This window comes from Pongo abelii, chromosome 3, assembly GCF_028885655.2.
Source record: "Pongo abelii isolate AG06213 chromosome 3, NHGRI_mPonAbe1-v2.0_pri, whole genome shotgun sequence".
Classification (NCBI taxonomy): Eukaryota; Metazoa; Chordata; class Mammalia; order Primates; family Hominidae; genus Pongo; species Pongo abelii.
The window spans coordinates 23,322,521-23,334,820 of NC_071988.2; the positions used below are offsets into that span (position 1 = coordinate 23,322,521).

Below are 12,300 nucleotides of genomic sequence, written 5' to 3' on the forward strand. Positions count from 1 at the left end.
GCAGCTTTGATATCTGCACATCCTATAAAAACATTCTAGGTGCTGAAAGAAATGTTCGTGAATTAACTTCATACCATAACTGACTGTTGAATAATGTCATAATTAAGAGCCTGAGCTTTGGTAATAGGTAGATTAAAGTTTCAGTATCAACTCTGACATGTATTAGCTGTGTGACCTGGGACAAGTTACTTAACCTCTCTGAGTCTCTAGCTGCATTTCTTCACTTGTAAAATGCAGATAATTTTCTATTTTCCAAAGTGTCATGAGAATTAAATGGAATAATGTATTCTAAGTATTTATAACAATGCCTGGTGCCTGGTATACTCTCAAAAATGGCAGCTAAAACTAAAAGCCTCTAGTGTACATCAACAGTAAAAAGGCTTATGGTGATAATTGGGCATCTTGTTGGGGATCCTGGAGCCAACTTGCATATCAAACTAAGCCCCCTAATGTGTAAGCCCTCAGCGAGAACCACAAGGCCTGCTTCTAGAAAAGCCAGCAAGCATCTGCTTTAAGACAGCTTTAAATAAGCACTAAGCACTTGGCAGCCCACAAGTATCCTCCTAGCCCATTCTTACCACGGAAAGCTGAGACAACAATGGTTGTGTCCCTTCCTACTCTCTTAGCATAAATAATTAGGGACATACATAAGAGCGTGGTCATTTCCAAGCCTACTGCAAGGGTCTACACATATCGCCTCCAGGACTGCAGTGATTAGAGACAACAGCACCTGAAGGTAGGCCTTTGACAGGACAAAATCAGCCTTGTTGGTGGACACCTGCCAGCCTGACCTAGAGCAAAGACCCAATGGCAGTTGCCAAAGAGTCTTCATTTCATGCTTCCAATCTACTGTTGGTAACCCACAGGCTCTACTCCATGGCCCCCGAGTCTTAGCTGGTCAGGGCACAACTGATTATTTTCCTTTTTTTTTTTTGAGACAGAGCCTTGTTCTGTCGCCCAGGCTGGAGTGCAGCGGCGCGATCTGGGCTCACTGCAAGCTCCGCCTCCCGGGTTCATGCCATTCTCCTGCCTCAGCCTCCTGAGTAGCTGGGACTACAGGCGCCCACCACCAGGCCTGGCTAATTTTTTGTATTTTTAGTAGAGATGGGGTTTCACTGTGTTAGCCAGAATAGTCTAGATCTCCTGACCTCGTGATCCACCTGCCTTGGCCTCCCAAAGTGCTGGGATTACAGGCGTGAGCCACTGCGCCCGGCCGATTCTTTTCCTTTAACTCTCACACCCCGTTGTGTGTTAACACTTATGTAACTCCAGCCTACTTTGGAAGGACAACTCCTGATGTATAGCTGTCCAGACAGAAACGCCATGACATTGCGGCCTTTTTCCTGGAGCTGGAAGCTGGAAAAAAGTCCCTTCTTATCAAGCAACTTATAAAATTGATGCTACCTAGAAAAGAGTACATATGTGTGCACACACACGTACATGCATATGTCCAGGCATGTGTGTGTGTGCATGTGTTTGTGTGTGTGTGTGTAACACAGAAGGAGAGACAGAAAGGAAAAGATTTCTCTGCCTCCAAATATTCTTAATTGATTATCTAACATGGGATGTTAGCTCAGGTAATTTAGGAAATTGAAATTATATGTTTGTACAGAGATAATCTATGCTTAAAAATATCTGGCGTGGTAGGAGGAACACTGATGAACAGTTTAAAAACTTGCTTCATGCAGGCTTAATATGGGGCTAATTCCGAATTACAGAGTTGGAGAGTTATGAGACTCAACATAAAGCGAAGCAGTTCACTGAGCACTGTAGCGATCAAGAAAACACACACAAAAATTCTGATCAGAATGGAATGTGAAGCAAAAGCACAATTTCCTCCCAATCTGGAATATCAGCAGGATTTGCGCTTGTTGTTTGTGGTTTTCTGGGGTGGATGGTACATTACAGTGGAGCATCAGCACTAATGCTACATGGCAGCTCCTCAGAATACCATCTGCTTCCCCGAGAACTGTTAATATAGTTGTAATTATCTACTTCTAAGCACTTTATTGGGAATATCATTTGCAAATTAATCAACTACAGACCGGTAAAACAAATGACATGCTTCCCTGGAAACAACAGCAGTATTGCACATTCTTTTCCTAAGGATTAAGGGAAGCTGGAGTGAGTGAACGGGTTTTACACACACCTCAAAAACTGTGCCCTGTGTATAAAAGTTGAGCAGAAAGAATGACAGCATAGTGTTTCCTAAAAAGGTCTTGGGAAGACATTGGCAACAGGGAAGAGGAGGAAGACATAAAAACCTAAGAGATGGGTAGAACTGCCATGTGAGAGACAAGAGGCAGACAGTGGACTCCAACTGACAGCTCCACAATGGTGGAGACAAAGATTCCCAGAGTCCTCTGCACCTGCTCTCTTGACTAGAGTGTGCCGCCTTCAGTCTTGCCCTCCAAATCTTCCATGCTGTCTGTGGTGTGTCGAAGGCCATTTCTCTCTGCCGTAGGGCAAGAAGCAGGAGTGTTGAGGGGAGAGAAAGGGAGTGCTGGAACGCTAATCCTTAATTCCCCCACCATCACTGAAATGCTCACTCCCAAGAAGGTACAGATATGTAGGTAGAAAAGCAAAGTAATGCCTGAGACCAAAAGGAGAAAAAGGCAAAAGATCTACTTGGCAGAAATGGCACAGAAGAGTCAGGGTACTTTGTATTTATGCAAACACCAAGTATGTTGCCTCGTGCTCCTCATTGTAACCAACAAAATGGCTCTAAATCACGGGTCCTTAAGTCTGTGGCTCCAACCCAGAGGTCCAGCAGAAAAAAAGAATCTTAATCACCATTACAGAGAGCCCTAAGTGCACCTTCCTTTAGCAGCTAATGCGAGAGCCAAAAGACAAGGAACTACCGCCCTTGCTCTCCTCTGAAAAGGCCCTGCCTCCCAGCCTGGCTGTCATCTGGAAAGAGAAGGACTCAGTCTCCCCAGGATATACCAGGCTATAACAAATGGCCCTTCTGTGATTTCACCAGCATCTTGTCAGCCCATACTTCACACAGCAAAAGAGAATCAGAGAAGCACACGCAGAGAGAATGGGATTGTGCACACTTGCATGGGACATGGAGTATGCTTTATGTGATCAGCTTAGGAAGACCCGAGCTGACCTTCACTGATTGAAATGATGGCTTATTGGCCTCATTAAATTACTGTTAAAAGAATTACTAAGACCTTTTCTGAGAGAGAAAAAAAAAATTATTTGGAATCAGACAATCCTGGTAGTGAATTCTGCCTTTGCTAATGACTAGTTGCTTGATCACATTGTGCTTGAGTTTACTTTTTTAATCAATGAGGTTTTGATCTCTTTTTAAAGGGGTTTACATGCAACTTTGAAATACTTATTACAGAAGAAAATAAAGACATAAATGAAGACATTTTAAACCAAACTTAGAAAGGTTTCACAGAGAGAAGCTGAAAGAGAAAATGAAATAATACCATATGAACATCCATGGTTTTCCTCCCTCCTGTAGGTACAGAAGGAATGGCCAAGAAAGCTGTAGTGGGGAGATATCCACATTAAATTAAAGCAAGAAACATTTATTGAGCATTTACTATACTAAGCAGATTGGTTTGTCATACCTTGGGATATGGCTGTGAGAATGTGCTCTCCTATAGAGAGGTCAAACCCTATGTCTTACTAGTTCTTATAGTTCACCCCTACTCCAGACTAGAAAAAGTGAGATAAATAAATGTTCTAGGCATGCAGCTAGGTGGATAGAATGACTCATTTGACTTTTTTTCATCTGCTGTTTAAATGTGTGTGTAAACCTCCCAGGTAGGTATTTTCACCAAGTGTATTTGAGACAAGTATTATTTATCCAGCCTGATCAGACCTCCCCACTGTCTGGAACAACCTCACAACAAAGGCCCATCCATTTTGCAGCTAACTTTTTTTTTTTTTTTTTTTTTTTGAGACGGAGTCTCTCCCTGTCGCCCAGGCTGGAGTGCAATAGTGTCATCTCACCTCACTGCAACTTTCACCTCCTGGGTTCAAGCGATCCTAGTGCCTCAGCCTCCCGAGTAGCTGGGACTACAGGCGTGCATCACCACGCTCAGCTAATTTTTGTATTTTTAATAGAGACGGGGTTTCATCATGTTGGCCAGGCTGGTCTCAAACTCCTGGGCTCAAGTGATCTGCTTACCTCAGCCTCCCAAAGTGCTGGGATTACAGGTGTGAGCCATCACACTCGGCCCATTTTGCAGCTAACTTCTTAAAACCTGGTGTATCACAGAGCTGACTTACTCAAAATCAGCTCTTCTTCAGGAGGAGATAATGAGGTTCTTTCACAGTTGAGAAAATCCACTGAGACTTTTTTTTGCCCTTCAGTTTTTGTTTTTGTTCTTGCTTTTGTTTTTCTGTTCTAAATTATTTCTTCCATGAAACATAGCTTCCTCTAGGGCCCTAGTCTCTTCCTTATTTAAATATTTGAGGTGGATTTAAAGGAACAGTTTCCAGAATATACAAACAAACCTTAATACCAAAAAACAGGTAGAAAGAAAATCTTACACAAAAGAGAACGAAGTTAGTAAGCACCCCTTAGATTTCCTGATCAACCAACATTCTCCCTGAGAAGAGGGTGTACAACAAGCCTCAAGACCTGGTTTTGAAACTGTGACCTTAGGTGCATTGTTCATGCTCTCTGTGCCTTCATCCTAAAATGGAACTAAGTAATATACCTACCACTGTAATAAAGATCACATAAGAGATAACACATTCAAAGCACCTGACACATAGTAGGTCATCACTGTGCTAGGTCTGCATCTCACTTACAAAGTCTGGGGCAGCCTTCAGCAGACTCTGGAATGATGGCAATGTGTGAATATATGCATGTGTTGAGTTGAGGCAAGGAAAAGCATAAAATGTGAGCTAAGGACATGAAGAGTTTATTTGTCCCTTAGGTATTTTCTCCCTGCGACCTCAAGCAGAACTTCAGCTAGCTTGTACCACATTCATCTTCTGAAGAAACGATAGATCATGAAGCTGATTAAAGAATTGTAGCCCTGCTTCAACTACCTGAGATGTGAAGGCAGAATTAACAATGGGTTGAGCAATTGTAGGAATCTAATATTCCTTCCTGTCATATGGTCTTCTTAGACCATTCCATACCTTCATAGAAGTGGGCCCCAAAGACACTAGAATGTGGTGAATTGGAGGTGTCTAGTTAGAGGCTACTGCTGTTGTTTGGATGGAAGAGCCTGAAGGTTTGGAGGGTGTTGGATGGTGACCATGGGGACAAGAGAAGGGGCTTGGTATAAGAGAACATGGAGGCTAGGCATGGGGGCTCATGTCTGTAATCCCAGCACCTTTGGAGGCTAAGGCAGGCAGATCACCTGAGGTCAGGAGTTCAAGACCAGCCTGGCCAACATAGTAAAACCTCATCTCTCCCAAAAATACAAAAATTAGCCCTGTGTGGTGGTGCACACCTGTAGTCCCAGCTACCCAGGAGGCTGAGGCAGGAGAATCACTTGAGCCCAGATGGCAGAGGTTGCAGTGAGCCAAGAGTGTGCCCCTGCACTCCAGCCTGGGCAACAGAGCAAGACTCCATCATGAAAAAATAATAATAATAAAATAAAATAAAAAGAAAACATGGAAAGGCAGAAATATCAGAATGTGGCAATTTATTTGAAACAGCCAGTGATTTTCCCCCCATTTTTAGCTAAGGTATAGTCTTATAATGTTTCTATAAGAAACATGTAATATTTGTACAAAAAATCACAAAAGTTTTTTGAAATTGTTAAAACAAATGACATATTCCAAAAAAGGAAGGTACTTGTAATATTCTAAGGCTTTAACCTTGAGTGCCTGGGAGAGAATGCTGGCGCAATTCATACAAAGTTAGAAAATCAAGACAAACATGTTTTCCTGTGTGTAGATAGGAAAATGGTGATGAATTTACCCAGAGACCTGTTTAATCTAAAATATTGCTAGGGTGCAAAGAAACAATGGCATATAACAAGTGTTCAATAAATGCTTGTCAAAGGAATAAATAAATGACATACACTATCTGCTCTGAGAATTAAGGAGCACCAGATAAAAGAGCTAGGCAAGACTCTTACCAAGCCTGGTACACAAAAGATGAAATGGTAATGATAGCTGCAGGAAAAAAGATTCCACAACGAGTTTGAAAAGCCCCGGACAAAACCATCCACACACGTTTCTTCACATCTTGAAGGATACAGAGAAACTAGCAGGTGGATGAGGCAGTCAGCGAGGAAAGAAGGAGGTAGCTCTCATCAGCAAATGCTAGCAGGAATACAGGGCTGGCCCATGATGTGGATACCCCGTGCAGACTAACGATTTCTCACCTTTTCAAAAAGGCATTCAAATGTTGCTTAAACATTTATTTAGAAGAGTGGCTGAGAGTTTCAGATAGGAAGGATGCAGTAAGGACCATTTTTCTATTTTTTCTAGAATGTTCCCAGCAATTCAGCTCTGGCCCAGACTTCCATAGCCTACTCAGCAAAGCAGTTACCAGCATCCCTCCTCTTCAGGAGGTGGTTTAGGAAACACCGTTGTGGCTCAATGTGCCTCTTGAGATGACAGCGCTCAAGCAGCAATCATGGAGAAGATAACCACATTTAGTCTTTTTCCTGAATAGAGTAATTCTATATTGCTTTTCTTTCACCTCCAGTGACATTTCCACGTCCCTTTGAGATTCATGCCCCAATGTCCTTGATTCTGCTTTGCCTGAGATGCACATTCATAAGGTCAATCCTCTTCCAGTACAATCACCAAGTACAAGGTGGGGACCACATAAACTTCTTCAGATTAAAACAATTGTAGTGCTATTTGTGTGGGACAAGAAAGAGGGGCTTATTTTCTCCCTTAGAATTCCAAATTTTCAGCTGCTTCTGAAGTAGTTGTGGCAGAAAGGTGAGTACACAGGGTAACTGGCATCCAGCCAAACCTCTTGGAGATGTTTTATGGCCCCACAACCCTCGGCAAAAGTGCCAGGAAGTCCGCTCTGCCTTTCTGCAAATGCCAGCACACCAATAGGGGTGGTCACACCTGGGCCAGCAGCGTGCTTTGAACTCTTGTTATCTGGCACCAACTGTCCCTGAATCTCTCTCCAAGGCTAAGAGCAGCTGTCAGATCAATGCCTGCAGGCTGGGATTGCTACATTCCTGGGCCGAATCTCACAAACAGCAACCAGGTTATCTCCTCCGTCATACTGGGCTCTAGCTTGCCCTGAATTCTTCAGTGAAGGAGTCATTTTTATGTCACTGCCTGCGTCACTGCCTCACCCCACGAGAGCCACCATCAAGATAAAGCCTCAGGGGAGGCGTCCTGCTCAGTTAACAATCGATCAATCAAAGAGTTGTCTCCATTATTCTCTTAACTCTTACCTATCTTCATTAAACACCTACAGCCACTGGCTAGACTCCAGAGGCCCCTCCTCCCCTCCTCCAAACATGGACGCTTCTGGTACTCGTCATAAATATGAGGATAGGGACGATGTTTGGATATTTGATGATCAGTGTGTGGTACCTCAGACCTGGTACTGGAGGCCATACAGACAGAAGCCAACACAAAGGCCACTTCCACATTCTGAGCTCACGCCTCCACCTGCCCATCCCCCCTGTTGAGAAGCCCCACGGAGAGAGTTCTTCCTGCTGATAATGCCTAGTCACAGAGTCCCATCAGTAAACAGAAGTAATTTCTCTCTTTAGACAAATTTTAGACATAAAGTTTGAAGATTTCTCTCCTTAGGAATAAGTCAATTCATTTTGAGGGCTAATATCCATAATCTATAAGGAACTTAAACAAATCAGCAAGAAAAAAAGAGCCCCATTAAAAGTGGAACAAAGGAGATGAGCAGGCACTTCTCAAAAGAAGACATACAAGTGGCCAACAAACACGAAAAAAATGCTCAATATCACTAATCATCAGGGAGATGCAAATCAAAACCTCAATGAGATACCATCTCACACCAGTTAGAATGGCTATTATTAAAAAGTCGGAAAATAACAGATGTTGACGAAGTTGCAGAGAAAAGGGAATGCTTATACACTGTTGGTGGGAATACAAATTAGTTCAGACACTGTAGAAAGCAGTTTGTTGATTTCTCAAAGAAATAAAAATAGAATTGCCATTCGACCCAGCAATCCCATTACTGGGACATGGTCAAACGAAAATAAATCCTTCTACCAAAAAGACACCTACACTCATGTGTTTATTGCAGCACTATTCACAATAACAAAGACATGAAATCAACCCAGGTACCCATCAATGGTGGATTGGATAAAGAAAATGTGGTACACATACACCATGGAATACCACACAGCCATAAAAATGAACGAAATCATGTCCTTTGCAGCAACATAGATATAGCTGGGGGCCATTATCCTAAGCAAATTAATGCAGGAACAAAAAATGAAATACTGCATGTTCTCACTTATAAGTGGGAGCTAAACATTGGGTGCATAAGGACAGAAAGATGAGAACAATAAACACTAAAGATTCCAAAGGGGAGAGGGAGGGAGACAAAGGTTGAAAAACTACCTATTGGATACTATGTTTACTATTTCAGCTACTGGATCATTAGAAACCCAAAGCTCAGCATTACACAATATACCCATTTAACAAACCTTCACATGTACCTCTTGAATCAAAAAAAAGAAAAGGAAAAGAAATAGGTCCATTTATTTTACAATTCCTTTGCACAACTCTAGGAACTGCTAAAAGAAATAGCAAATCCTACTCACCCACTCATCCCATAACAAGATGGTGGGGAAAAAAAATGAGGACGTCTCCAATACTCACAAAAGAAACTGTAACATTATTTTTTTTAATTTTTACACAAAATAAATCTTAATTCATTTTACTTTTTAGAGGAAACTTTTAGAAGAGAGGGAATAACAAAATTGAACAGAGAATGAGACTGGGAGTCACAGATTTGGGGAAAGAGAAACAAGAAAAAGATATAATGTTTACCTCCAAAGAGTTCTGAGTTTGGACATTCCTTAAATTTTTACTATATTTTATTACATATATATTAGTATTAGCCAATTTATTGAACACTTACCAGGTGTCATGTGCTGTCTATGCATTTTATAAGCATTAACTTGTTCATTTTATTTAATCTTTATGGCAAACCTAAGACGTACGATGGTATTATCTTCATTTCATACCTGAGGAAATTAAACAACTTGTCAAAGGTCATAGAATGAGAGATGGCAGAACCTGGTTTTTATCAATGTCTTTCTGACTCCAAAATCTATGCTGTTAATCATTCAACTGAATTAATTCCCAAACAAAAATAAAATTTCATATCAATAAAATATATTACCAATCTTTACCACCAAACATAGAGGAGATATTTGCATATGCATCATAGTACAGAGGAAACGTATAAAATGGTAAGTTTTGGCTGAGTGCAGTGACTCAGGCCTGTAATCCTAGCACTTTGGGAGGCTGAAGCAAGAGGATCACTTGAGGCCAGGAGTTAAAGATTGCCGTGAGCTATGATCACACCACTGTACTTCAGCCTGGGTGACAGAACAGACCCTCACTCAAAAAATAAAGTAAAATTTTAAAAAGCTCGACAATGAATGGAATTGTCGTACTTAAATTAACTAGTTAAAATGATCTGGTTTGTTCCAACAACAGTAAGACGTTTCTTCACTCAAAGTTCACCATTCTTTCTGGTAGGGGAATAAAAATGTTCTAGAAACATCCCAGATACTGCAGCATTTGGAATGTTAATTTTAGCAAGTCCCAGTGTTTGGAACATCTGCCTCACTGAGAGATACCCATTGATAACACACTGGGGGGAAGGTAAAGAGTACAAGAGAAGCGTATAATTCAGGGACCATCTCCAAGGGCAAAAGATATCATCATGATGTTTGACTCTGGACTTGAGTCAAAAAGCAGAGGAGGCTAAAAAATGTGCTTTCAGTTGTCAAGAGAATAAATCTCATCCTCTCAACCTAGAGGCGGAGAGTGAAGCTCATTAGCATAGAGTAGAAAGTCCTCCAGGACTCTTCATCAACCTTCTGTCCACACTGCGGTGCATTACGCTTGTAAGAGACAGTACCTTGAGGTAGTTAAGAAAACAGGCTCAAAGCCAGGCTGCATCTCTTGATATCACAGCTATTTAACCCGCTAAATACATCAACTTCTCTGTGCCTCAATTTCCTCATCCATCAGTGGGAATAATAATAATACTTACAGAGTTATTGTGAGAATTTGCTAACGTATACAAAGTGATTGCGATTTTGTCCAGCAAATGGCCAATGCCACATACAAATGTCTGTTGCCATTGTTATAAAAATTTAAAGTGATTACACTGAATCCCTCCTTCCATATTCTATAAGCAGCATCAAACTCCCTAACAGAAATTCTTGAAAAGTCCAAGGTTATACCGTAGCACCTTCTTTTAAAGGTCCTAGGGAAATGGCAAAAGTCTAATTAAATTTGTTCTCAGAAAGAATAATTGATTTTCTTTTTCAATAATTCTATTAATTGAATCTCCTCCTTCACCTCAGCCAAAGGCTAGAACTTTGAAGAACAAACTCCTGTCTTTGTCATTTAAATAAGTTAGTCTTATACTACTTTGTCAATAATAACACCTTTTACTGGCAGTTAGACACAATACTAAACTTGCTACTAATGTATCTTATGCCACCTCCCAAATAATCAAAATAATGCAAATATAAACCATCTTCATACATAAAAATCAGCAAAAAAATATAAAACTAAGAAAAATTATAATACCTAATGCTGGCAGAGTTGCAACTAGGCACATATACTCAAGCATACATTTTGCGTAACAGTGTAAAATGTTTTGACCCTTTTGGAAAACATCATGACAGTATGCTTTAAAAATTTATAAAATTTACCCCCATAAATTTGTATTTAAAAACTATTCAAAAGATGAAAGCTGTAGGCACAAAGACAAAAGGATTTTTGTAGTAAAAATAAATTATGAAATATACATATTATAAATTGCTTTATTTTCTCAATTTTATGGTACTTTTGTGGATTTTTTTTTTTTTTTTTTTGAGACCGTCTCACTCTGTGTCCCAGGCTGGAGTGCAATGGCACGATCTCAGCCAACTGCAACCTCTGCCTCCCATGTTCAAGTGATTCTCCTGCCTCAGCCTCCCGAGTAGCTGGCATTACAGGCACCCACAACCACACCCGGCTAATTTTTCTATTTTTAGTAGAGACGGGGTTTCACCACATTGGCCAGGCTGGTCTTGAACTCCTGACCTCAAATGATCTGCTTGCCTTGGCCTCCCAAGGTGCTGAGATTACAGGCATGAGCCACTGCGCCTGGCCCTTTTTTGGATAATTTTTAACATTTCTGAAGTTAGACTACATCTTGTTTTCAATGTATACATGTAAAATGGTGATATTTCTTTTCTTCTTTGAAAAGCTGTTATGAAAGCAATGATGCATCTTAAAATCAGTGGCATCTTATGATCTAGAAAATGCAATAGTATGCCATCATTAAAAATAGTAACTATGGAAGTTGTATAGAAACATGAAAATATGGATTACAACCACATTAAATTTTATATAATTTAGGGCTAAAGTAGAAAGGACAGTATAGACAAATTCAGTTTGATTTACAAGTAAAATTTTTTCCTTCCTTCACTTAGCATTCCACTAATGTTACTATGATACTACACATGTGTTAACAGTTTTCCCTTTTATAAGAAGAAAGAAATATCCCTTCTCTGAGACGCAATTCCTATAAATAAGATGGAAGTCAAAAGTCAGTTAAATGTTCTTATTGATGATAAGCCAAAAACTCAAGAGTTTAATTCTTATCACCAACCTACATTCCAGTAAGAGTTGAGTAGGGGCATTGATGGCAAAGGGCACGACAGTGTCATTACTGAGTGCAGCAGCCCTGTCTTCTTACCCTGGGGGCTGCAGTGGGTTGGGCGAAAGCCCAAAACCTAACCAAATCCCTCAGATAGATTATGGAACCCATGCAGACTGCACACCTACTGTCACATTGAACCAAAAGAGAATTGGGATCCATAGAAAGAGGGAGAATGGAGATAAGACGTTAAGAATAAGACAGGTACTCAAAAATGGGAAAGGAGTCAGTAGGTTGCTGAGAAGATGGGAAACAAAGAGAGCTCTGAAAGGAGAAAAAGTTAATGAGAAACCAAAGACAGAGTGCATAGAACATCCTCAAGGACACATCATACAGGCTTTCGTTAAAGGAATAAATAAGTGAAAGAATGACTTAGCGATGCCTAAATGCTAACACAATACCTGGTCTGGCATATGCTCAGTCATTTTTTCAAACACTTACTCATTCACTCATTCTGA

At 40.6% G+C, this 12,300-nt stretch overlaps 1 protein-coding gene and 1 long non-coding RNA gene across 2 annotated transcripts in view; both read right to left on the reverse strand.

The window, feature by feature from the left end:
• Window positions 1-12,300, reverse strand: part of PPARGC1A (PPARG coactivator 1 alpha) — a 681,503-nt gene that overhangs the window by 418,952 nt on the left and 250,251 nt on the right. The window lies entirely within an intron of this gene.
• The window catches only part of LOC129058927 (uncharacterized), a 49,904-nt gene that overhangs the window by 34,416 nt on the left and 3,188 nt on the right, over window positions 1-12,300 (reverse strand). Inside the window, exon 3 of the long non-coding RNA XR_008524377.2 lies at window positions 9,035-9,140. This is a non-coding gene — a long non-coding RNA (uncharacterized LOC129058927). The remainder of the gene's footprint in view (window positions 1-9,034; window positions 9,141-12,300) is intronic.